Source organism: Tamandua tetradactyla, chromosome 5 (genome assembly GCF_023851605.1).
Source record: "Tamandua tetradactyla isolate mTamTet1 chromosome 5, mTamTet1.pri, whole genome shotgun sequence".
In the NCBI taxonomy this organism is placed as follows: domain Eukaryota; kingdom Metazoa; phylum Chordata; class Mammalia; order Pilosa; family Myrmecophagidae; genus Tamandua; species Tamandua tetradactyla.
The window spans coordinates 121,676,345-121,702,891 of NC_135331.1; the positions used below are offsets into that span (position 1 = coordinate 121,676,345).

The 26,547-nt window shown below is 33.6% G+C and overlaps 1 pseudogene; it reads left to right on the top strand.

The window, feature by feature from the left end:
* Positions 1–14,502: 14,502 nt before the first annotated feature.
* Positions 14,503–16,062, top strand: LOC143682716 (vasculin-like; annotated as a pseudogene).
* The last annotated feature ends 10,485 nt before the right edge of the window (positions 16,063–26,547 follow it).

Below are 26,547 nucleotides of genomic sequence, written 5' to 3' on the forward strand. Positions count from 1 at the left end.
TCATTGGTGACTTCTATGCAATATATGAAATAATTGTAACTTCAGAAGCTTAGCAATTCATTCAAGTCACTAACTGAAGTTAAATAAATAAGCTGAAATTTTTGCTTAAGTTTTTATAGCCCATAGCTGTGTTTTTTTTAACTCAAATACAATATTTCATTACTTTAAATCTTGAGATCAATGACCTTCATTCTATTTAAACCTCCATTTTATGTCAAAGAAATTTAACACCAGTAGAGTGACATTTCTAATTCTAGACTGTGATTATTGTGTTGAAAGAATGTTTATATTTCAATGTAATTTTCAGAGTGAATCTTGGACCATATTAATAGCAAATAGATTACATCAGATACTTAAAAAACTATTTAGCATTTACTAAAACAATTTGCAAAATAGCCACTTTTGGAAGTCTGTTGTAAAAATAATCCTTTGTTCCTTTTTTGAAAGTCAGTTCCTTTATTGTTAACAATGGATAGACTAAAACGCTAAGAGCAGCTGCAATTTTTGTGGTTTTACCTCCTCTTTCTGCTCCTTCTTCATTTAATACATAGCTATTTGAGGAAAATCAACTGATGCAAAATGTCATAGAACTTGCAGCATTACACTCTCCAGCAGTCTTAATGACTGAGATCTGGTTCTGACTCTCCCTAAGACATTTGAGAGTTCCCGTGATTACTCATCATCATCTACAAAATGATGAGATGAATAAGCAGATTTATAAAATCTCATCACATAGAAATTCTAAAATATTACTGTAAATCTAAAGTCTTCAGTATTTTTCTGAATCATTAAATTATTTTATTCTGACATTTTCATTTTTTTATAAATATTTTACCACTTTTTTCCTTTATCATTGCTTTTAATCCTATTAATAGAATTTTAAATCATTTAGTAATATTAACACATGCATGTCCTGCTCCCTTTTACCTACTCTCTTAAATTAGTAATGATGATAGGAATCATCAACAATTGCTAAAATCTTACGTTGTTACAGACACTGCCCATAATTCACATGCAGTGTCATTTAACACAAAGATGCTGCATGGTAGGTATTATCATTATCATTATCATTATTTGTCTTATAGTTAAAGAAACTGAGGTTACAGTGTCAAGAAATGTTGTTGACATCACTAAGCTTTAAGAGGTTGTGGCAATTTTTTCAAAAGTATCTTTTTATTCCATGCAGAGATAGGGTTATGAGTCAGAAGGCTTATATTTAGAAATAGATCACCTATATACTAATTTATTTTCCATGGTCAAATAATATTTGAGAGATAGGGTTATGAGTCACAAGCCTTATATTGAGTTAAATTAGAGATAGATAAACTATATACTAATTTATTTTCCATGGTCAAATAAGAAGGTGATGGAAGTTACCTTGTGTGAGTTCTGAGGCTATGTTACTGAAAATGACAGACTCTCACCTTATTTTCTGAAATAGTCCCATTTGGATCCCAGGGCAGCCAGGTGAGCATACTGACAGCACTCTACAGCTCCTCCTCTGAAGTCCCCATGCTGTGAGGAGTCCAGACAACAAGGAACGGTGACATGCAGGCATTTCAGTCTACAGTCCTCACCTATGAGCTCTGCCAGCCCGGATGCCAGACAAATAACTGAATGAGCCTTGGATGATTCCAGCTCCAGCTCTTGATCAAATCACTGACCCACTGCACCCATAAGTATAATAAAATAATTGCTTTAAGCTGCTAAATGTTGGCATACTTTGCTACACAACAATAGAAACTTGAACAAATACAGAGTCAGGGTTTAAACACGGGTTGTCAGGCTCTGGAACTATACACTTAAACACTATGGGATGTGATAGCAGAAAAAAAAATTGTCAAAGATAAAACACAATTTAGGAGGTTATTCAACATTTTTGGTATCAGATATATTGGTGCTATCTGGAACAGGAAGATATTTTATGGGCCCAGTTACCATGCACAGTTGGCTTTTATGTGTAATATCTTCCGAGATGTTACTGTAGCTTCTAAGATGAACCGTAGCTTTTAGGGGGAAAAATACTATAATTTGTAATCAAATAGTTTTGCTGTACTCACTAGTTCCCTTTTTTAAAAGGCAGTTCTGAGAATTGTATCCAAAATGCTGGGTGTTTTAACTAGAGATGCTTGTGGATTTTTAAAAAAATGGCTGAGATGGTTTGTGGTTAAAAACAAACAAAAAAATCACTAATCTTAAAACTGTGTGATATGTAATAGAAACTTTGGAAATTTACTCAGCAATATCAATGCAATACTACAAAGAATTGTGCCCCTATGCAATTATAAGCTCTCCTTTTTATTATTATCAACTTATTTCCTAGTTAAACTCATTTTTACAAAGAATTCTGGGTGTTTCTATTATTTTTCCAATGTGTATACACACACACACACACACACACACACACACACACACACACACACATGCTATACGCATATAACAGCACATGTTGTCATTTCATAACATGAAAAATATGTAAAACTTATTCTGAAATCAACTTTTTTTTTTAAATTTAACAATATGCCTTGCTAATTGTTCCACAGAAGTACAAAGAACAACTTTAACTTGGTTGTTGTTTTTAATCATTCACAGCATGAATATGCCCTTGCTGATTTACTGATAAGTTTGTTACTGTTTTATTTCAATTACTAAAAATTCTAAAATAAATATTCTTATGCTTATCATCTTGCATGGATTTTTATAAGATGTATTTTTGAAGTTATTTCTCAGCAAGTATAGTTGCTTCACTTAAAATTTAATTAATGCTATGATATTCATCTTTGAATATGCTTTACCAACTGTGAGGGTTTAAAATGTTAAGTAACCCTGAAAAGCCATGTTCTCTTAATCCTAATCCAGTCTGGTGGGGAAAGACCTGTTGTTTGGATGGGATGTTTTGTTTAGGTTGTTTCCATGGAGCTGCATCTCACCCAAGTGTGGGTGGAATCTTTTGATTGGTTGTAGATGTGACTCTACCCATTCAAGGTGATCTTATTCCTTTTATTATATGAAGAGAATAAAAGGCAGAAAACATAGCGACTCCGATCTGATATAGAAGGCAGAAGCCTATACACAGACACTTGGAGATGCTTGGAGAGCTAACATAGAAATCCACCAAAATGAGACGCTGAGAACCATGTAACCCAGGAGCATAGGACCGGGAGATGCCAGCCACATGCCTTCTCAGATAACAGAGAAACCCTGGATGTGACCAGTTTTTCTTGATTGAAGTTATCCTCTTGTTGATGCCTTAGTTTGTACATTTTTATGGCCTTAGAAACTGTAAATTTGTAACCTAATATATTTGTTTTGTAAAAGCCAATCCATTTCTTGTATATTGCATTCCAGCAGTTTTAGTAAACTGAAACACCAACTTACATTCTCACCAGGAGTAATTTCTTTGTCAACCCTAGGTCATATTATTCTTTTACATTTGCTGCATCTGATGCATAGAAAAAAACAACATTGCTTTTAAACTTATTTTTAGAACACCTAATACCCTCATAGAAAACAACTTAAACTTATTATATTTCATGCAGAAAAGTTCAGCTGACAGAGATTTATGAAGGACTGCATGAGGAATACGAATCTCAAGGTCAGGATTTCTCAAACCAATTATCGAAGAACATTAATGCCAAAATATGTTAATGAATGTGTTATTAAAAACAATTTCCATAGTCAAATAACCTAAGTGTTATTTTGACAGTAAAGAAGTTTCTATCCTGATGAGATTATAAAATATTTAATATGCTAAAGCAAAATATAACAGTAAATAAGAGATTCATGTAGAAATTCTCCAATTTATTTGAGAATTATTGAATTATTTTAATTAAAATATAATATTGTGTGTGTTTTTTATAAAAACCTATTAAGAAGACTCCAGTTGTTCTTCAAAAATTATTTGGCCTAGTCACACCAAACTTTATCATTGAGTAGAGCCCAATAATTACATAGCTTCTCCTGAGACAAGCTCCATATTAACAATTGGATTGTAATTTTATTTACTGAAATTTACTCATCAGTAGTGACTTATAAAGAGGAATGTTTTAATAAATAGCCTTGCTATTTCTAAAGCTGTTATTAGAGATTTACATTATATTTCTAGATTTAATAAGTTTGCTTTGTCCTGTATCACGTGAGATTTATATTCCTCTGAAACTAGCTTCTTAAAAAATCATGAGATTACAAATTACAAGATTGATCATATCTCTCTCCATATATTGTCTACTAAACTGTTTGTAGAAAAATGTGTTTATTCTACTTCTAAGCAAATATTTAAGATTTGCTGTTTTCCACCTAGGATAATATATAACATTCAGCAAAGGTCCCATGCACTAGGGTAACTTTCCAGAAACCTGCAATCTCCAGAGGGATCCCTGGACCAGATAAGTCCTGAAACATAGAAGGGTCCAGCCTCTCCAGAACATCAGCTAGTTCCATCTCCCCACCCCTTATTATTGACAGCCCTTTCAGTATGAAAATGTTAGAATGGGCATAAGTCCAAATACCCTTAAAGAGGGGGAGAAAGGTCAAAGGAGATGGTGGAATTGTAACCCATACCAAACTCTGGAATCTGTTCTACAGCAACTGTTTTGTACTATGCCTTGAAATTTATTGCTTCTTTTATATATACTATTTTTCACAAAAAAGAAAAAAAGTGAGATAAAAAATACATATTTCTTCTATCCTCCAATGTTCTGGAGCAGATAGATGGAAAAAGCTGAGATGATGTTATGGTAGCCCATGACAAATTCTGGTATCTGTCAGGTAACAACTTGTTGAAGAGTGCTTTGAGTACTATTACTTTTTACTTTCTTTGCTTTGTATACATGTTATATTATACAATAAAAATGTAAAAAAAATGCTGTTTTGAATTTATTAATTCACTCATTCACTTTATTTAATCTTTGTAAACACTTGTGAAACTCAAGCTAAAACACTTTGAAAAAATTTAAAAATAAAAAAGAAAGCATCTCCTTCTCCCTATACCATTGGCATATGTAGTGTGCCAGTTTGAAACTATTAGGTGCCCCAGAAAAGCCATGTTTTAATCCTAATTCAACCTTTTGGAGACAGACCTATTGTCTATAGGGGAAATCTTTGATTAGATTGCTTCAATGGAGATTGATCCACTCACCTGTGAGTGTGACCTTTTGGTTAGATTACTTCCACGGAGAAGTGACACACCCAATTGTGTGCATAGCCTTTTGAATAGATGGAGATGTGATTACAGCCATTCAAGGTGGGCCTTGATTAGTTTACTAGTCTTTTTTGTTTGTTTGTTTGCATGAACAGGCACCAGGAATCGAACCGGGGTCTCTGGCATGGCAGGTGAGAACTCTGCCAGTGAGCCACCATTGCCCACCCTACTAGAGTCTTTTAGAAAGGGGAAAAAAAATGGAAATACCTCTGATGCAGGCACTTGGAGAACAGTTGCTTCAGAGCTGACAGGGACATGGATGTTTGGAGATGCTTGGAGTTGTGGCAGAGAGAGCAGATGCTTAGACATGGGCAGAGACCAGCAGACATCACCATATGCCTTCCCATGAAATGCTAAGCAAGCCAGAATCCGGATTTGTGTCCTGAAGGACTTAACTGAGGGCTCACAGATGCATAGAGAGAAAATCACTAGCGTTAGAAGCTGGAAGCAATGGAAACAGGAACAAAGACCAGCAGATGCCAGCCACGTGCCTTCCCATGTGACAGACATTGGCCTTTCTTGAGTCAAGGTATGTCCTCCTGTATGTCTTAGTTTGGACATTTTTCTGGCCTTAGCCCTATAAACTTGTAATAAATTCCCTTTATATAAACTGTTCCATTTCTGGTATATTGCATTCTGACATCTTTAGCACACTAAAACACTTGTTAACTATATATTTTTCAATTGTTTTCTGATTTGTTTACTAACATCTATATTTAGAGTTAAATTACTAACTTTTTAACTTAAGTAAGATCATGTCACATATATTTCTTAGACCTGATTTTTTTTTATATACTTTATAGTGGGAGTCTTTTTCATCTGATTATACTGTTGCAGCATCAATTGTTGATTTTTTGGAGGGTGCACAGGCCAGAAATCGAACCCAGGCTTCCCCAAACTTGGTCTTTTATTACCAAAATATATTCAGTGAATCTTACCATTTCAGTATATATGGAGATGTACCAGTTTATTTTTTAACTGATAGGTAGTTGTCTATGCAATGGCAGAATAATGATTTATGCAAGTATTCCTCTGTTGATAGGAAATTGGGTAATATTGATCACTATTATAAAAAATGTGCGTGGCATATTTGTGCATTCCTCTATGGACATTTATGTGAACCAGAAATACAATGCAAGTTTAAAGGGACTATGTGTTTACATATGTGACTATTTCTTCTAAATTTCACACCAAAAATGCTGTATCAATTTACATTTACAGCAAGAGTGTAACTCAGTCAATTCCACATCTTCATTAATACCATGTTATCATTTTGTCAATTTTTGCCAATGTGATGACTGAAAAATTGCATATCATTGTTTTATAAATTTGTAATTTCCTGGTTGACATTTATCTGTTAGTCATTTGCATTTTGTATGCCATGAACTAATTATTCATAGCTTTTCACCCATTTCTTACTGTGTTTGTACATATTTATAGCTGGTAGAGATGTTAAAATATTTGCTCTATTAATTATTCGCTTTTTAAAAAGAATGTTTTTCTGTTGAGGTATAATGTACTTCCTGGAAAATCAACAGACATTGAGTGTAAAAATGATAAATGTTGATAAATGGATGCATTCACATAACTACCAATCTCAACATTTGCATTAGTACACAAATTTCTCTCATTCCTCCTTTCACTTAATTAGATGCTCCATAGGCAACTACTTTCCCAACATCTGACATCATATCTCTTTATACTGTTGTAATGCATAGAAATGGAATAATATGGTGTGCAATGGTTTTGTGTTTAGCTTCTCTCACTCCACACTTTTGAGATTCATCCATGCTCTTTCATGGATTACTAAGATAATATATTTGTTCAGTGCTGGGTAAAATTCCATGTTGGTTTGTTTATCCATTGTCCGGTTAATGGGCATTGTGTCCCGTCTAGAGCTAGCATGGATAAAAGAGCTATAAACAATTTTACACAAGTCTTTTTGCTTGTATAGTTTTTATTATGTTTTGGTAATACTATGAATGGGATAATTGGATGATATATTAGGAATGTTGAATTATATTGGTAAGAAGTTGCCTGAATATTTCCAAAATGACTGTGTTAAAAATAAATTCCAACTAGCAATGTATGAAAGCTCTGACTGCTGCATGTTCTCATTAACATTGTTATTGTCAGTCTTTCAAATTCTGAATTTTCTACTGGATTTGCAGTGATACTTAACTCTGATTTTAATTTTCATTTTCTTGATGTCAAAGTACCTAGTGGTCATTCCTATATCATTTATTGAGAAGTGTCTGCTCAGGTCAGTTTCCTGATTTTTAAAAATTTTGTTGTTTTATTACTAATGGTTTCTTTGAGGGCTCTACACAGTCTGCATGCAAATCTTTTGTTATATATGTGTGTGCCTGGATGATCATTTCTCCAGTCTGTCTATTCATTTTACTAATGGTGGTGTTTGATGAGTAGAGGCTTTAATTTTGATGAAGTACAATTTATCATGTATTTCCTTTCAATACCAGTACTTTATGTATCTTCTCTGAAAACTATATGCTTATCTCAAACTAGCAAATTTATTTTCCCAAATTGTTCTGTTGTTCGTGATGAGGGTTATTTTTCTTTTCTAAGACCTTCATAGTTTTAGCTTTTAGATTACAATCTATCTGAAATTAATTTTTGGTGTGGTTTTCATTTTTTCCCCAAAAATTTATTGTTCTGTTATTATTCATTGCCCATTACCATGTCTCAGCACCTTTGACAAAAATCAGTTGTGCAAATAGGTCTGAACTTTATATTTCATCATTGTCTATTAGAAATATTCTGTGTGTTACAGAGGCAATTTTAAATTTCCAGTGGTCACATTTTTTTTTTTTTTTTTTTTTTTTTTTTGGCATGAGCAGGCTCTGGGAATCGAACTTGGGTCTCTGGCATGGCAGGTGAGAACTCTCTGTCACTCAGCCACCATTGCCCTCCCCAGTGGCCACATTTTTAAAAGTGTAAAGAAACAGATGAAATAATTTTAATGGTGTATTTTATTTATCCAAATACATTAAAAATAGTATTTAAATATGAAATCTATATAAAATTAAGATTTTAATAAAAAATCATCCCAAATGTTCAGAACTCAATATGTATGTAATACTTATAGCACATCACATTTTGCACTCTCCACATTTCCAGTACTGAATAGACCACACATGGCTAATGGCTTCCTAATTGGACACTGCAGTTTTATAGTGTTCCATGTATGGCATATTTTTGATTATTGTAGTTTTAAAACAACACTTGAAATCAGACATTATGTGTACTCCAAATCTGTTCTTTTGTCAAAATTCGTTATTCATTTTAAGTATTTTGAGTTTGCATGTAGATTTCAAAGCTAACTCATCAATTCTTATTAAAAAGCTTTCTGGTATTTTGAGTAATATCATGTTGAATCTGCATGTCAATTTGAAGAGAATCAACATGTTAACCATGTACCCTACTAATTCATAAACGTAGTAACTTAGATTTTTTTTACTGCTTTTAGCCATCTTTTGTGATTTTATACTTACAGTATAACACACTTTTTGATAAACATTTTATGAATTTTATGCTTTTCTGTGCTATTGTACATGTTTACTTTTTATTTCCCTTTTTATTGTTAGCTACTATTGTCTAGAAATGTGTTCTAGTTTGCTAGCTGCTGGAATGCAACACACAAGAGATGGATTGGCTTTTAATAAAAGGGTTTTATCTTGATAGTTCTTCAGAGGAAAGGCAGCTAGTTTTCATCTGAGGTTCTTTCTTACGTGGGAAGGTTCAGGGAAATCTCAGCTGGCCTTCTCTCCAGGCCTCTGGGTTCCAACAACTTTTCCCAGGGTGATTCCTTTCTGCATCCCCAAAGGCCTGGGCTGAGCTGCGAGTGCTGAGATGAGGTATGCCGAGCTGCTTTGGCTGTGCTGCTTTGTTCTCTCTCATTTAAACAACAGCCAATTAAATCAAACATCATTCACTGCAGCAGGCATGCCTCCTAGCCGACTGCAGATGTGATCAGCAACAGATGAGGTTTGTGTACCATTGGCTCATATCCACAGCAACAGAACTAGGTGCCTTCACCTGGCCAAATTGACAACTGAATCTAACTACCAAAAAATGCAATTTTTTTTTTTGCATAGTTACCTTTATTATATGAACTTGATTCTATGTATTGGTTCTAAGAGAACTTCTGAAGATTTTTTTAAATTTAATTTTAATTTTTATTGACAAAAAACATATAAACACAAACATTCTTAATATACAAACATTCCATACATGTTGTACAATCAATGGTGTACAATCAACATCATCACATAATTATGTATTCATCACCATACCCATTTTTAGAACATTTGCATCACTCCAGAAAAAGAAATAAAAAGAAAAAACTCATATACACCATGCCCCTTACTCCTCCTTCTCATTGACCACTGGTATTTCCATCTACCTAATGTATTTAAACCTTTGTTCCCCCTATTATTTGTTTATTTTTTATCCATGCTTTTTACTCATTTGTCCATACCCTAGATAAAGGGAACATCAGACACAAGGTTTTCACAATCACACAGTTTCATTGTAAACATTGTATCTTCATACAATCATCTTCAAGATACAAGGCTACTGGAGCACAGCTCTACAGTTTCAGGTATTTCCCTTTAGTTACTCAAATACACCATAAACTGAAAAGGAACATTTATGTAATGCGTAAGAATAACCTCCAAGATAACCTCTCGACTCTATTTGAAATCTCTCAGCCATTGACACTATTTTTTTCTCATTTCTCTTCTTCCCTCTTTTGGTCCTTTATTATGTGAACTTGCTTCTATGTATTGGTTCTAAGAGCACTTTTGTAGTTTGTAAAGAAAGGTTTTCTGTATATAGAATCCTATCATCTACAAATAAATGCAGTTTTATTTCTTGCTTTACTATCTACATGACTTTTATTTCTTTTTCTTTTCTTATTTCAGTGGTTAGGCCCTCTCGTAAATGCTAAATAGAAACGGAAAAGCAGAAATTTTTACCTTTTCACTAATTTGGGGAGGGATGTGATCAATATTTCATGATTATGAATAATGCTACTTGTAAGATAGTTTAGATATCCTTTATAAGGTTATAGAAGTTCCCTGTTATTTCCAGACTGCTTAGAGGTTTTTTTTTGTTTTTTTATGACTATATGTTCATTTTAAGCAAATTTTTTTTGGTGATGTGTTTTTTTTTTTTTTCTTTTCTATTGAAGTGATCTTATTGATTTTTTTCCTTTTACTCTGTTGGTATGGTGAGTTACATTAACTGCTTTTATGATTTCTAGAAAATAGACTAGTTTGTTTTGTACTTGAATATCAATAACTGGAGTCAAATGGCATGTAATCTTTTGCATCATCTTTCCCTCAACATATAATATGAGATTCACCCTTGCTATGTGGTGATTAGTAGTTCATTTCATTTGGTTTTTACTTAGTACTCTATTACATGGCTATCCTACAATTTTTTCAAGTATTCTGTGGATGTACATACAGGTTCATTCTAGTTTTTGGATATTATCAATATAGCTTTTATACACCTCCTTCTTTGTGTCTTTTTGTAGATACATGTTTTCAATTCTTTGGGATAAATATCAAAGAAAAGAATTCCTAGATGAAATTTATGATGGTTTATGATGAAATTTCTTAGAAACAATCAAAGATTTTCCTGAATTGGATGCACAACTTTAATTCCCACCAACAATCCTTGATAGTTCCAGTTATTCAATATCTTTGCTTTCTTTTTTTTCTATATGGCCTACAATATAAATATATTTCTCAATTACAATAACTGTTGCTATTGGCCAGACTATAATATTTTTCAGTGTCCCATGGTTGACAAGAATTTTTCCTTGGCTTTGATTATAGCATTTCCCCTTTGGTCTACTGTTTCTTTTGTTGGTGATTCCCTTTATATTTATGAAAGAACAACTGAAGCAGAAAAAGAAGATTGTGGAATTCACAAGATTAAAGGAGCCATGGGGACCAGAGGTTTACTTCTTCATTACAAATGGTTGGAAGTGTGATATCAGCATATTTTCGCCTGCATGCTATTTTGTATTATTCATTTTCTTGGAATTTCCGATTTTTAAAAAATGGTGAGCAATTTTTCAAAACAAAGGTCCACTCTAAAGTTTCTTATATATATATATATATATATATATATATATATATATATAGTTTACAAATTGAAGTTTTAAATTCATCCTTAAATTAAATTGATTTTATGTTCTGCATAAAAGCATATTTACTGAAAACTCAACAGAAAGATAGTATATAATATCCATCCCAAGAAAAATCAATAAGTTTAGGTCTATGTTTAGTGTTCATACATTTCTACTACTAGAATATGTTAAACCACATAAAAAATACAATCTTTCTAAAGCAATGTCTGTGAAATGCAAACTTTTGATTTAGAAACATATATCCACTCATATATTGAATTACAAAGAAAATTGATATCACTTCTTTCCTAGGAAGGATTGGTAATAATATTCATCCAGGATTAATAAAACATAAATATAGTGAACTTCCGGTGTCAGTCAACTTAGAGGAAGATCTACATTAATGAATGGATAGAAGTCTTAGCAGCAAGACAGAAAAATAGAACTAAATGGAAATTAGAGAACTGAAAAACACAATGTGTGAAAAAAAATGTGGATAACAGAATGGAAATGAAAGAGAAAAATGTCCAGTGAATGTGAAATTAGATAAGTAAAAATTATTTAATCTGAATAATGAGAGGAAAAAAAGTTTAAAAATAGAGAGAGCCTGATAGCCTGTGGTACAATATCGAGAATCTAACATTAGTGTTTTGGAGACAGAGAAAAGAGAGACATTGATGCAGTAAAATAACTGAAGAAATAATTTCTGAAAGCTTCCATAATTTGGGTAAAAACAAATTTTATTTAAATTAAAGTATTTCAATGAATTCCACACAAGAACAACTCAAATAAAAAGCCATGGCCAGGCATATCCTAATCAAACTGCTGATATTCAAATATAAAGAAAATATCTTGAAAAAAGTGAAAGAATATAACACACTACAATAGAACAAGGACAATTAAAATGAATACAAATATAGATCAAAGGACCATGAAATATTATCTAGACACTTATGAAATAAAAGATTGTCAATTCTGAATTATATAACCAGCAATGTGCATATTTCAGATATGAAGATGAAATAAAATGTACATCTATGAAACTACATTAAGAAGCAATAGGAAGTTCTACAACTTAAGAGAAGGAACACTAAGTAGAAGTTCAGAATTTCAGGAATGAAGGAAGAACAATAGAAAAGGTAACATCTGGTTAAATTAAAAATATCTGGTCATATCAAAAGTAAAATATGTATCTTGTAAGTTATTTCTTATAACACCCAAAATATTATGGGTAGAGAAGGGGAAATTAATGCTCAAATTGTACAGCTTCAGTTTGTGATGATGGAAAAGTGTTGGTGTTAAATGGTGGTGATGGTAGCACAACATTGTGAGTATAATTAGCACTGTATTATGTGTTTGTGTGTAGTTGAAGGGGAGAGTTGTGTATACATCATTAGAGTCATTTTTTTTTTAAAGACCATGGGACTGTGCAGCAAAATCGTGATTCCTAGCATGGATCATGGACTATAGCTAATAGCACAACTATAAAAAATGTGCTTTCATCAGTTGTAACATGTGCTACAATGATACAGGGCATTAATAATAGGATGGAATGTGGGAACTCTATTTTATGCATTTTTTAAATAAACCCACAACTTTTCTAAATGAAAGTAAAATAAAATTTCTCTGGTAGGTTTTCAATGAAATATACCATAAAAGAGAAGGTTAAGGAGACCTATAGGAGAACATGGCTTCTGCATTTTAACTGATGTAATATAATGTTAACTTGTGTATGATGTGAAGTATGCTAGTGAAACACACACACACACGCACATGCCAAGAAAAAATTAAAATGTTCAAATAATCCAAAAGAAGATAGGTGAGGGAGGAGTCAAAAAAACCATAGGGAAACAAATGGAAAATGAATAATAAATTGATAGACCTAAATTCAATTATATTGATGATTTCATTAAATGGCATCAGCATCCCAACTCAAAGGCAGTTAGCAAACAAGCAAATAAAAACAAACAAATAAAACTTAACTCTATGTTCTCTATGACTAATTTATGTTAAACATTTTAAAAATTGATACATTAAAAGCCAAAGATTGAGGACTGAGGCTGGTTGTGGGAGAGGGAAAAGTGGCCAAAGGGGATTATTGAAAGTACTGAAAACCTCCTCCTGGATGGAGCGCAGTGGCACTGCCAGGACAGTGCTGCCTCCAATAGAGCAGTAGGTGATGAAATTACTCAGATATGAAGATCATCTTCTAGGTTTTCTTACAACTGGTTATTTTAGTATTATAATGGTTTTGGATAATTTGGCCCCAGAAGTTTATTAAAGTAGTTGAGGATCAACTCTGAAGTGAATCGATAGTAGTGAAAAATTCAACCAGCTAATTAAAAATGGAATCAAGCATTTCTCCAATATTTTGTTTCAAATGGATTATATAATTGGTTAAAGTATTTCAGCTGGTGAAATGTTTCCTATACCCCCCCACCCCCGTTTGTTGGTCTTCCCCTTGTACTGTAAGATATGTTTGATGTGTGTATTGAGTAATTTCTGCAGTCTCAAATTACAGTTTAAATGTTGCTGAAGGTTCATTGACAGTTTTCTTTACTTTTATTAAAAGTTTTAGAAGTTTTTTATTTCAAGTCTTTCATATCACAATGAGACATCTTTTCTAAATGAAGACATTGAAAGAGTGCAGATTTTTTCCCCTTTATCTTTTATTTATGTGGAAATTTAAGATGTTACATTTTCTCAGCAACATGATAGCATTGAAATAACTTTGTGTCTCCCTGTATATATGATATTTAGGAATGATTTTCAGATGTGTAGTTTTGTTTTTGTTTTTTTTTTCTTTTTGGCTCATAAATTATATAGTTCATATGGAGTGAATAAGTACAACAGTGACAAGTACATGGAATAATAAAAAAGACAGGTCTCAGAAGACTTTGCATTTTTAAATTCCAGAAATATGGTTACATGAAATCTTTGAAACAGGCATAAGGGTAGCTGTTTGCTGTGTTAAACAGTCTTAGGTTAAGCATCTTCAGAAAACTTAGATAGTATTTCAGAGAGTACAAGAAAAAAAAAAAGACAGGAAAAAACTAACACCTTCGTATGTAGTCTTGTGGAATTTGGACTTGCTATGAAGTGATAAAACCATGTTTCACTGAGCTGGAAAGACTGGACTTAAATGAGGCAGCATGACTTTGCTCCAGCCTGGCTTAATTTTCCAACTCCACTGTCTTCAACAAAGTCATCACTGCATTTTGGAACGCATTCTGAAAACTTTTCATGGACAGAAAATTGTTACCATGTGACTCGCCAAAGCCACAACCCTTCAGATGGCTCTGATCCTGGTCTTGGGCATCCTAATGGAAGTAACTTTGGAAGGAAGGAAAAAATGGATTGTATATGCATGGAAGAAATGGTACTGAAAACATGAACTATCAAAGGGAGTACTGTGGTAGAAGTTTCATTGCTCATAGTTACATTTTCCATTCTGCATGAAAAGTCAAGGACTGCATGAAAATAGCATACCTGATAATAAAACTGGAGGAAAGAAGACAAGGGAGAATACAAACATTTGAGGCTGAGGATTTTCCATCTTTAAATTCTGAATATGAGAAAGAACCAAATCAGAATAAATCTTGAGCTACAAGGTATGGGGCCTACATGCCCAGTCACACAAATACACAACCCCCAAAATCTCCCCATCTCCTCTCAGAATATCCTCCAAATCCTAAATCCAGATCTCTAAGAATACTGGTCATTAAGAAAGATAGAACAAAGGATTTATAGCTCTCTGGATTCTCAGTAGTAGGAAATCTTCAGTCACAGCCAGTTAAAAACAGGATTTGTTGAAGTGTTTATAAAGGCTTTGTCCCTAAAACTGTCTGTGCTATCTACAAAACCTACACAATGGAAAAGCCAAACTAAGGAAAACAAAATTGGAACTTCTTTCCATCAAGAGTCTACCTATGGTGGGCAGGCCACGGTGGCTCAGCAGGTAGGAATGCTTGCCTGCGATGCCAGAGGACCCGGGTTCGATTCCTGGTGCCTGCCCATGTTAAAAAAAAAAAAAAAAGAGTCTACCTATGGTGTTTGCAACTTTACTGCATTCAGATAAACTGCCAAGAATTTTAGTTCATCAACAAATTCAGTGACGCGTGTAAGCACTCAAATTTCTCTTTACCTGTTGACAAACTTAATTGGACGCCTCCTCTAACCAACCTTCCGTGAATGCACACAGATAGAAAGAATGAACTTTGGAAAGCATTGAAAAGGGACAGAGAAGAAGAGGAAGCAGATGAAAGCCATACTGGCTAGAGAAGGGTGAGAACTCATTTAATATATACCAAACTTTGATGAGAGGGAAATTCCTCAAGAGAATGGAAAAGCTTCAGTGATTTCCCAACAGATCATTCTGTCCTCAACCTTTTCACAGACTGATGTTCTTTCAAGTTCACTTGAGGCAGAACACAGGTTGTTAAAGGAGATGAGCTGGCAGGAAGACAGTGTAAATGATGAAACATGTTCTCCCTTAACTTAGAATGAAATGAGACACTTCCAAGTTATTAGTGAACAGTTACAAAAGAACAGTCTGAAAAAAAAAAAAAAAGGTATTTTGAAAAATGGCCTTATCTGTGACTCCAAGTCTGGGCCCTGGAAAAACAGCACTTTCAATCCCACTTTCAAGAATGATGACACAGAGACAAGTAGCAGTGACACATCAGATAATGACGACCTGTGAAGGATTTCCTAACAGCTCTAGAAATTTTAGCAAAATACTTATCTCTCATACAGTTTGGGGGTGAATGTAAAAATAAAGAACTGCAATTTATGGAGTAAAATACCCTATTAGAAGATGATTTTGGGGGATTCCAATTTAAAGTAAACCAAGAATTTGTTGGGCTGTGTTGAGCATTTTTTCTCTGTAAATGAATGCTATAGAATGAGGGCTTTGGCTGACACAACATTGACTTTCCTTATCACAGCAGCATTTCTCTAGCTGGCAATTGACATCATAACAAATGAGATTTTCTCAGTTAGTAATAAAAAATGTGTAATGTTTAAAAAAACAAAAGACTGGAAAATTTTACTCTGAAGACACTAATCAAAAGGAAGATAGAATGGGTATGCTGATATCACGGTTAACTTTATTTAAGGAATATTACCAGAATATAATGACCAGAGTCACTTTACCAAAATAACATATGAATAGATCTTCAAAATGCATGAAGCAAATACTAATCTGAGTAAAAGTAGAAATGGAGAAGTCCTGAGTTACATCTGGAAAGCACCACATTCTTCTATCATTAAGCAGTAGGACAAAGAGAAAATCAAGAAGTATGTCGAGGATCTGAACATCATTATGAACCAACTGGACCTACTTATAACTATAATTATGTGCAGTAATTCATCAACCGAGAGAAAGGTTTATCCCAGGAATGCAAGGCTGATTGGACAATAAAAATTAATCAATGCATTTCACCATATCCAAAAATGTATAAAAAATAAACACAAGATTGTATCAATAGATTCAAGAAAGGCATTTGAAAGAAATACATTTTTATATTTGGCAAACATTTCTCTTAATTTAATGGAGGGTATCCATAAAAATAACACATCTAACATGATTATGACAGGCTGAATTTTCCAGTGAAATCAGACACAGGCAACAATATCCACTGTCCCCACTCCTATTTAAATTAGTGCTGATGGTCCTAGCCAGTGCAATAAGGTAAGGAAAATAAATGAAAAAGGACATAGATCAGAACAGAAGAAATAATATGCTATCTCTCCTCATAGATGGCATAACTGTCATGTAGGGAATCCCACCGAACTTATAAGTGAGTTTAGTAAGGTTACAAGATAAAAAGTCAATATACAAAAATCATCTTTTCTATTTACTAGTAATGAACAATTGAAAATTTCAGTACCTTTTACAATATCTGCCACAAACAAGATATCCTTATATATTACCTATCAAAATATGTGCCACTTATTCATGCTATAAACCGTAACACACATTAAAGAAGCCCTAAACAATGGAGAGATGTGCTCTATTCATGGACCAGAAGGTTCATTTTTGTTATAATATTAATTCTGCCCAAACTGAAATTGTTGTAGATATGAACAAACTTAATCTGAAATTTTCATTGAAAGGCAAAGTAGACAGAAGATCAAACCATGTGAAAAAGGACAAAGTTGAAAGATTCACATTACTTAATTTCAAGACTAACTATACTGTTACAGTCATCAAGAAGTGTTGTACTGACAGAAAATAACTATATAGGTCAATGAAACAGAATAGAAATCCAGAAATAGACCTACAGGTTTACAAATCATTGTTTTTTGCAAAGGTCCAAAGTCAATTAAATGGTGAAAGATAGTCTTTTCAACAAATGATGTTGTCAAAATTGTTGTCAAAAATTCATATGCAAAAAAAATACACCAATCTATACTTGTACCTTATACATTAATTAATTCAAATGATCATAGGCCTAAATATAAAATAAGCAGGGGAAATCCATACAAAATATTAGCACTCTGAAACAGCAGGGACACTATCAGAATGGTAAAGACCTCTAAAAGCGTCCTGCATAAAAAGCAGTAAAATGCTGGCAAATAAATATAAAAATCAACTTTTTTTTCAGTTTTACAAATAACAGCAGATTTGCAACAATCCAAGGAGTATTTATTTAAGAAAAACAGCTAAATCTCAATAAAAAGAGTGAAATTTCTGACATTTTAAGTTATTGTAATACAATACCCTCCCCTTTCCCCCAGTTCCACAGTAGTCTTTAATGTTCTCGCAACTACAGTAGCTACAAATGCCAGCAGCCTAGGAGCCACTAGAATCAGTAGCAATGGTTTGGAGTTTCTCAAGAGCTTCATCCTTGAAAACTGGAACTAGCAATTCTGACAGCTTATTTTTGAAAACATCATTCTCAGGGTTTGACTTTATTTTGTCCTTACTTAGAGGTCACTATATGTGAACAAACATATACAAAAGACTATGCACAATGACAATGTGGATGCACTATTGTTTTAACATATAAAAATAAATGTATGTAACTACTCCGTATTAACAGAATAAGGGATAAACAACAGGTAATCTTCTCAATAGATACAATTTTACATACAAAATATTTAACAATATCCAACTTTTCATGAAAAAACATTCAAATGATTATGAAAAACTCACTTTTAGCATGATAATTTAATGCTGAAAGACTGGGTCCTTTCTTCCTAAAATAAGACCAACCCAAGCAATTCACCTTTGTCACTGCTATCTAATATTATACTTGAGGCATTACCTCGGGAAACTAAGAAAGAAAATTAAGTGAAAGTAACCAAGATTGAAAAGGTAATGCATTTATCTCTACTGTAGATAGCTTGCTCCTTTGTAAAAAAATCTTAAGGAATCCTACAAAATATTAGTACTCTGAAATGAGTTCAGAAAGATTGTAAGATATAAGATAAATTAAAAAATATATATTTCTGCACACTAGCAAAGAATCATGCATAATGAAACTGAGTGAGCAATTCCATTTGCAATTGCATTAAAAAGAATAAAGTTCTTGGGATGAACTTTATTGTACACCGAAATTTAAAAAAAAATAACAAAGAAAATGAAGATGTAAATAAATGGAAAGACATCCTATATCTGTATATTTGAAGACTTTATTGTCAAAAGAGAAATACTATAAAAAAAAAACTATAGCAATATTTTCCAAATTGGTCTACAAATCAATGCAATCTCTATTAAAATCTTAGCTTTGCAGAATTTGGCAAGGTGAACCTAAAATTCATATAGAAATCCCAGGACCCCAAAATTGTCAAAACTATCTTGTAAAAGAATAATGTTGGAGGACTCACACTTCTCAATTTCAGAACTTATTACAAAGCTACAATAAATAAGACAGTGTAGCATTGGCATAACGATGGATAATATAGATCAGTAGAATAGAATTGTGAGTTGAGAAAAATTCTCATATTTATGGTAAATTGATTTCTGACAAGGTTTCTAAAACAGATAAATTGGAAAAGAGTATTTTTTTTTAGCAAATGGTGCCTAGGACAACTTGATTTTTTTTTTTTTTTTTTTTTGGTATGCTGTATGATGCGGTCACATTTCACTAATTGTCCATGTGAAGATCCCTTTGTTGCAGTACCATTTGTGGAGATTTTGTTTGTTTGTGCTTGTTTGTTTGTTTTTTGAGAAGTGCATGGACCAGGAATTGAACCCGAGTCTCCCACATGGCACGTGGGTATTCTGTCACTGAACTACCCTTGCACCCACAACTACTTGATATTTACATGAATAAAGAATTGGACTGCTATTACATACTGTGTATACAAATTAATTCAAAGTAGATAAAATACTAAATTTAAGATATAAAAGTATAATATGCTTAGTAGAAAAACAAGACTAAATGTCCCTATCCTTGTATTAGGCCATGGTTTCCTAGCATGACATATTTAAAATCTATAAATAATTTGTCCCACAGATATTCAAGCAAGTGATAAAGTAATTCATAGAATGGGAGAAAATATTTGCACATAAAATAATTGATGAGACTGGTATCCTTAATATATAAAGAATGCATACAATTCAATGACAAAGGAAAAAATGGACAGATATGAGTAGACATTTACCTTTAGAATATGATGCATGACCAAAAGTACATGAGAAGATCCTAAATGTCATTAGTTATTAGGGAAATATAAATCAAATCAATACCCCGAGATAATTTGTCACCTTCATTAGTGTTCTAGTTTGCTAGCTGCCGGAATGCAATATACCAGAAACGGAATGGCTTTTATTAAGGGGAATTTAATAAATTGCTAGGTTACAGTTCTAAGGCTGATAAAATGTTCCAGTTACAACAAGTCTATAGAAATGTCCAATTAAAGGCATCAAGGAAAGATACCTTGGTTCAAGAAGTCCGATGAAGTTCAGGGTTTCTCTCTCAAGTGAGAAGATACATGGAAAACATGGTCAGGGTTTCTCTCTCATCTGGAATGGCAGGTGGAGAACACAGCATCATCTGCTAGCTTTCTCTCCTGGCTTCCTGTTTCATGAAGCTCTCTGGGAGGCGTTTTCCTTCTTCATCTCCAAAGGTCGCTGGCTTGTGGGCATTCTGCTTCTCATGGCTATGTCGTTCTTCTCTGTTCTCTCTGAATCTCTCATTCTCCAAAATGTTTCCTCTTTTATAGGATTTCAGAAACTAATCAAGACCCACCCAAATGGGTAGAGACACACCTCCCGCTAATCCAGTTTAACAAACTCTTGATTAAATCACATCTCCAAGGAGATGATCTAATTACAGTTTCAAACATACAATACTGAATAGGGATTAGAAGAAATGGCTGCCCTTACAAAATGGGATTAGGATTAAAACATATCTTTTCTAGGGTACATACATCCTTTCAAACCAGCACAATTAGGATGACAATAATTAAAAATAAAAAAAGTCCCAGACAAATAGAAGTTATTGGAATGGATGTGGAAACACTGCAACCCTTTTACATTGCTGATGGTAATTAAAACATTCCAGCTGCACTGGAAAATAGTTTCACATTTCTTCAAGAACTTAAACATAGAATTACTATATGATGCAGCAATTACAGTCTTAAATACATACAAAAGAGAACTGAAAACTTATAGCCACATAAAAAGTGCATGCATGTTCATAGCAGTATTAATCATAATAGCTGTGTTGGTTTGAAACTGTTATATACCACAGAAAAGTCATGTTCCTTTAATCCAATCTTGTGGGGCAAACCTATTGTAGGGTGGGACTTTTGATTAATTTGCTTTCATGGAGATGTGGCCCTGCCTATTTATGGTGGGTCATAATTCACTTATTGGAGTCCTTTAAGAGAGGAGACATTTTGGAAAAAGCACAGAGGCTTGGATACAGAAAACGCCTCGGAGGATGCTAAACTATGAGATGAAATCCAGAGGTTACCCTGGAGACACTAAGAGAAGACCTGCAGGACACAGAGGGAAAGCCACTGGACTCGGAAGCTAAAGGCCACAAACCACGTGCAAAGACCAGCAGAAGCAAGTCCAGTGCCTTCCCATCTGACAGAGGTGTCCCAGATGCCAGCGACCATTCTTCACAGCCAAGTATCATCTTGTTGATGCCTTAATTTGAACATTTTCATGGCTTTTAGAACTCTAGATTTGTAACCTAATAACTGTGTTTTAAAAGTCGACCCATTTCTGCTTTATTTTCAGGAAACCAAAACATTAGCCAGAAAGTAGAGACAACTCAAATATCAATACACTAATGAATGGATAAGTCACTGTGGCATAACCATGCAGTACAGCATTATTCAGCTGTAAACGCAATGAAATTCTTATAAATATGACAACATAGATAACTTTGAAATTGTATGCTAAGTAAAAGAGGTCAGACACAAAATGCCACATATTGTAAGATTCCCTTTATATGAAATCCCCAGCATCAGCAAATTAATAAAGATAGAAAATAACTTGGGTATTGACAGGAGCTGGGAGGATTGAGAACCGAGAGGCACTGCTAGTGGGTACAGGATTTCTTTTGAGGTAATTAAAATGTTCTAGAATTAGATAATGATGATGTTTGTACAACTTTGTGAATATACTCAAAACCAATGACAGGAATACTTACAAGAAAGAATTGTATGTCATGTTAATTATGCCTCAGTAAAGTTGTTATTAAACACTTTTATAAAACCTAAATCTATAAAATTTCTTGAGGAAAACAATTGAAAAAAATATCTTTGACACATTTCATAAATTCAGATTTCAAAAATAAAAAAACTAATTTCTTCAGCAAATTATGCACTTTCAAAGAAAAAAATGACAAATTGAACTTAATAACCATCTCAAATTTATGCTCTGTAAAAACCACTGTAAAGAGAATGAAAAGACTATATAAGGACCAGAGAACATATTTTCAACTAATATATCAGGGGAAAAAAAAAAAGCTCTATCCAGAACATATTAAGGGCTCCCAAATCTCAATAAAAAGAAAAGAAATCACCCAATTAAAATTTGGACAATTTATTTGATCAGCCACCTCACAAAAGACAATATACAGTTGGCAAATAAGTACATGAAAAGATATTCAATCTCATTAATCATTAGAAAACTGCAAATTAAGCCACAATGAGAAACCACTGAATAGTTTTTAGAATGTTTAAAATAATGAAGGAAAGAAAAGAAAATACTAACTTTTCTAGAATACAGGACAACTCAAACTCATATATTGGTACTTGAAATGCAAAATGGCACAACCACATTGGAAAACATTGTGATAGTTTCTTATAAAGTTAAGCATACTCTTATCATATGATTCACATATATAGACATGCACATATGGACACACACACAAATCACTTAAAATTTGGAATGAATTTCAATAATATCTGTGATCAGAATGAAAAATAATTTTCTTGTATTCTGGCTTCTGCTTATCTGACCCAATTTTATTCTGCTAACCTACAAGCATGCCAAGCTATTTTCTTCCAAGGAGTTTGCACATAGTGCTTGTTTCTCAGTTCTTTCTAGCCTTTATGGTGCCCAAGCTTCCAATCCTGCCTTAATCATAAAATCCTTAAAACAGACTTCCCTTAGCAAACTAAGATAACTGTCTCTCACATCTACGTTGTTAATTTCATGATTATAAATGTTTTCATTCACTTTATACCTCAGTGTCTGAATTATCTATTAAATTTGAACCTGTGTTTGGCCAAGACCACAACTATCAGACGCTACTACATAACATGAATTGTTTGCTGACACAAATAATGTGAGGCAGTGTTCTAAGCAATTAATATATATTAAACCATGTGCTGGGTGGAAAAATATTCTCCCAAATTTTTGTCCACCTGGAATCTGTAAATGTGACCTTATTTGAAAATATAGACTTTGTGGTTGTAATCAAGTAGAGAAGAGGTCTTACTGATTAGGTGGGGATCAAATCCAATGACTGTTGTCCTTATAAGATGAGGGAGATTTGGAGACACACAGGCACACATAAAGGGAAGAAAGCATTGTGAAGACAAAGACTCAGATTGGAGCAATATAGCTACAAACTGAGAATTGTCAGCAACCAGCTGAAGCTAGAAAATGACAAGGAAGAATACTCCCCCTACGCTTTCAGAAGAAGCCATGCCAACGTTTTGATTTTGAACATCTTACTTTAAGAACTGTGATAATTAAAAGTATTGGCAAAGTCCCTTGAGGGATGGGAGAAACAATATGGAACTATTAAACTTTACCATTGGGGAAATCCCCGATACTATGTCAACCATTAGGGACATCCAAATCAATAGGCCAAGCTCTTGACCTTGAGGTTTGTACTTGTGAAGCTTATGTATGTAGCTGAGAAGCTTAACCTACCTATAGGTATGCCTAGGAGTTAATTCTGGAGGACCTCTTTTGTTGCTCGGATATGGCCTCTCTTTCTCTCTTTAAGCCCAACTCTGCGAATGAAACCATCACCCTCCCCACTATGTGGTACAAGACATCCAGGTGTGAAAGTCTTTCTGCAGGCATGGGAGATAACTACAAGGAATGAGTCTAGCCCTGGTACCATGGGATCAACAATGCCATCCTGACCACAAGGGGGAAAAGAAGTGTAACAAATAAGGTATCAGTGGCTGAGAGAGTTCAAATAGAGTAGAGAAGGTACTCTAGAGATCACTATTATGCAATCTTCAGTTAGCTTGCCAAACCCCAACCAAAACCATTCTTCCCAGTCCTAAAGAATACCTAGAGCATTATATAAGATTCTTTAAAGGTTTGATGCACTCGGGAAACTTTCCAGAAACCTACAACTCCTAGATGGGTCCCCGGCTCAGATAAGTCCTGAAATGTAGAGGGGCCAGCTTTCCCAGAACATGAAATAGTTCCATCCACCTATCCCATATTATTGACAGCCCCTTCCAAAATGAAAAAGTAGAATGGGCATAGCCCAAATATGTCTAAATATATCTGAAGAGGGGGAAAAGATCAAAGGTGGTGGTGGAGTTGTACAGAGAAGGTCAGGACTAACAAATGAGTATGAGTGCTTAATCAGTAGATTGATATTTCCTTTTGTCTTCAGCACCTTAGAGCAGCTATAAATAAAAACCCAAGAATGAGGAATCGTAGCCCATGACAAACTCTGAAATCTGTTCTACAACTGATTGTTGCAATGTACTTTGAAATGTATTGCTTTTTTGTATATATGTTCTTTTTCTCAAAGAAAAGAAAAAAAAATAGAGACGGAAGAGTATAATAGAGAAGATAGGATTAACAAATGAATATGACTGTTGAATCACTATTTCGATACTTCTGTTGGTCTCTAGTGACTTGGAGCAACTAGCATAAAAAAATGACAAATCGTGGAACTGTAACCCATACCAAACATTAAAGTCTGTTTTATAACTACTTGTTAAAATATATTTGGGTTCATTTCCTGGTGCCTGCCCATACAAAAAAAAAAAAATGTATTTGTAAATGTATTGCTTTTTTGTATATATGTTAGTTTTCACAATTAAAAAATGTTAAAATAAAAGAGCTGCAAGCATAAATTTCTGTTGTTTTAAGCCACCTAGGTTTTGGTAATTTATTACAGCAGCCTTATGAAACACATGTAAACCATATCAAATAATTTACAGGGATTAATTCATTACTGTCACAATGTCCGACACATAGTGACTATTTAATACATATTTTTTACAAAATAATTAAAATATAAAGAAATTGGGTTTAAAAAGTTAAGGAAGAGTGGGCAGTGTAATGGTGGCTCAGTGGCAGAATTCTCTCCTGCCATGCCCGAGACCCAGGTTCTATTTCCAGTGCTTGCCCACGTAAATAAAAAAAAAGTTGAGGAAGGGAGTGTGAGAGTAGTCTGTGGTAGAATTCTTGCCTGCCATGTGGGAGACCCGGGTTTGATTCCCAGTGCATGCAGTTCCCAAACAAACAAACAAAAGAAACCAACAAAAACAAACAAGCAAACCAAAAATTCAACAAATGGTGCTGCAATAACAGGATACTTACATGCAAAAATATGAAATGTGACCCTGTCATACAGCATACAAAAAAAAAAAAAAACAGTTAAGGAAGTTATTTTTCTGCAGGAAATTTTAGGGTACTTACAATAATAGGTTTTATTATGAAACTACTATTTCGCTGATATTCCCAAATCCTCTGACAGAAGAAATTTGGACAATTCATTTGACAGTTTCTCATGGAATATAGTTTGGGAAGTGCCTTTTTAAATCAAATATGAAAATAATGATTAAAATAGGAGACTCAAGTCACCCCCTTGATTTTCAGTTCCTCCCACTTGCTTTTCAAAATAAGGATTTTGATTAACTTTTTCAAAAAAGTTAAACATTTTCATTCACATTTTTATATAGAAGTGTCTATACCCAGTTTAGAATATACCAGAAATAGGCAGGAGGAGAGGTTTGAAATATTGTTAAGAGCATGAAAAGAAAAACGCTAGAACCCCTTGACAGAATGTTCATAGACATATAAACATTAAAGATTCTGCCATGTGGGCTCTGAAAGAAATGAACATCGTAGAGAAAACCTAAATTGCCTTGGGAAATAACTAAATCACGATAAATATATGAGGTATTATTCTAGAAAAACAGCTGAATAGGTGACAGCATATTTCAGCAGGAAATGACATACAAGAAATGCCACTGTATAATTCTGTAACAGGCAAGAGTAAGGAAATAATGGGAAGATAATTCCCTTCTAGATAAAAGGAAAGAAACTATGGGATGATGGACATGATGTTTCTGACACTATAGTGCTGCTGATTTACAATAATAAATTTTTAGTGACACATCTTCAAACATATATAGTCTATACATGGTGTACAATCAATGGTTCACAATATCATCACATACCCCTTACCCCCTATTCTTTATTTATTTTTTATCCACATTATTTTATTTATCTGTCAATACCCTAGACAAAAGGAGCAGCAGACACAAGGTTTTCGAAATCACACAGTGACATTGTAAAAGCTAAATTGTTACACAATCATCTTCCAGAATTAAGGCTACTGGAACACAGCTCAACAGTTTCAAGTACTTCTCTTCAGCCACTCCAATACACCATAGATGAAGAAGGGATATCTATATAACACATGCAAATAACCTCCAGGATAATCTCGACTCTGTTTGAAATCTCTCAACCACTGAAACTTTATTTTGTCTCATTTATCTCTCCCCC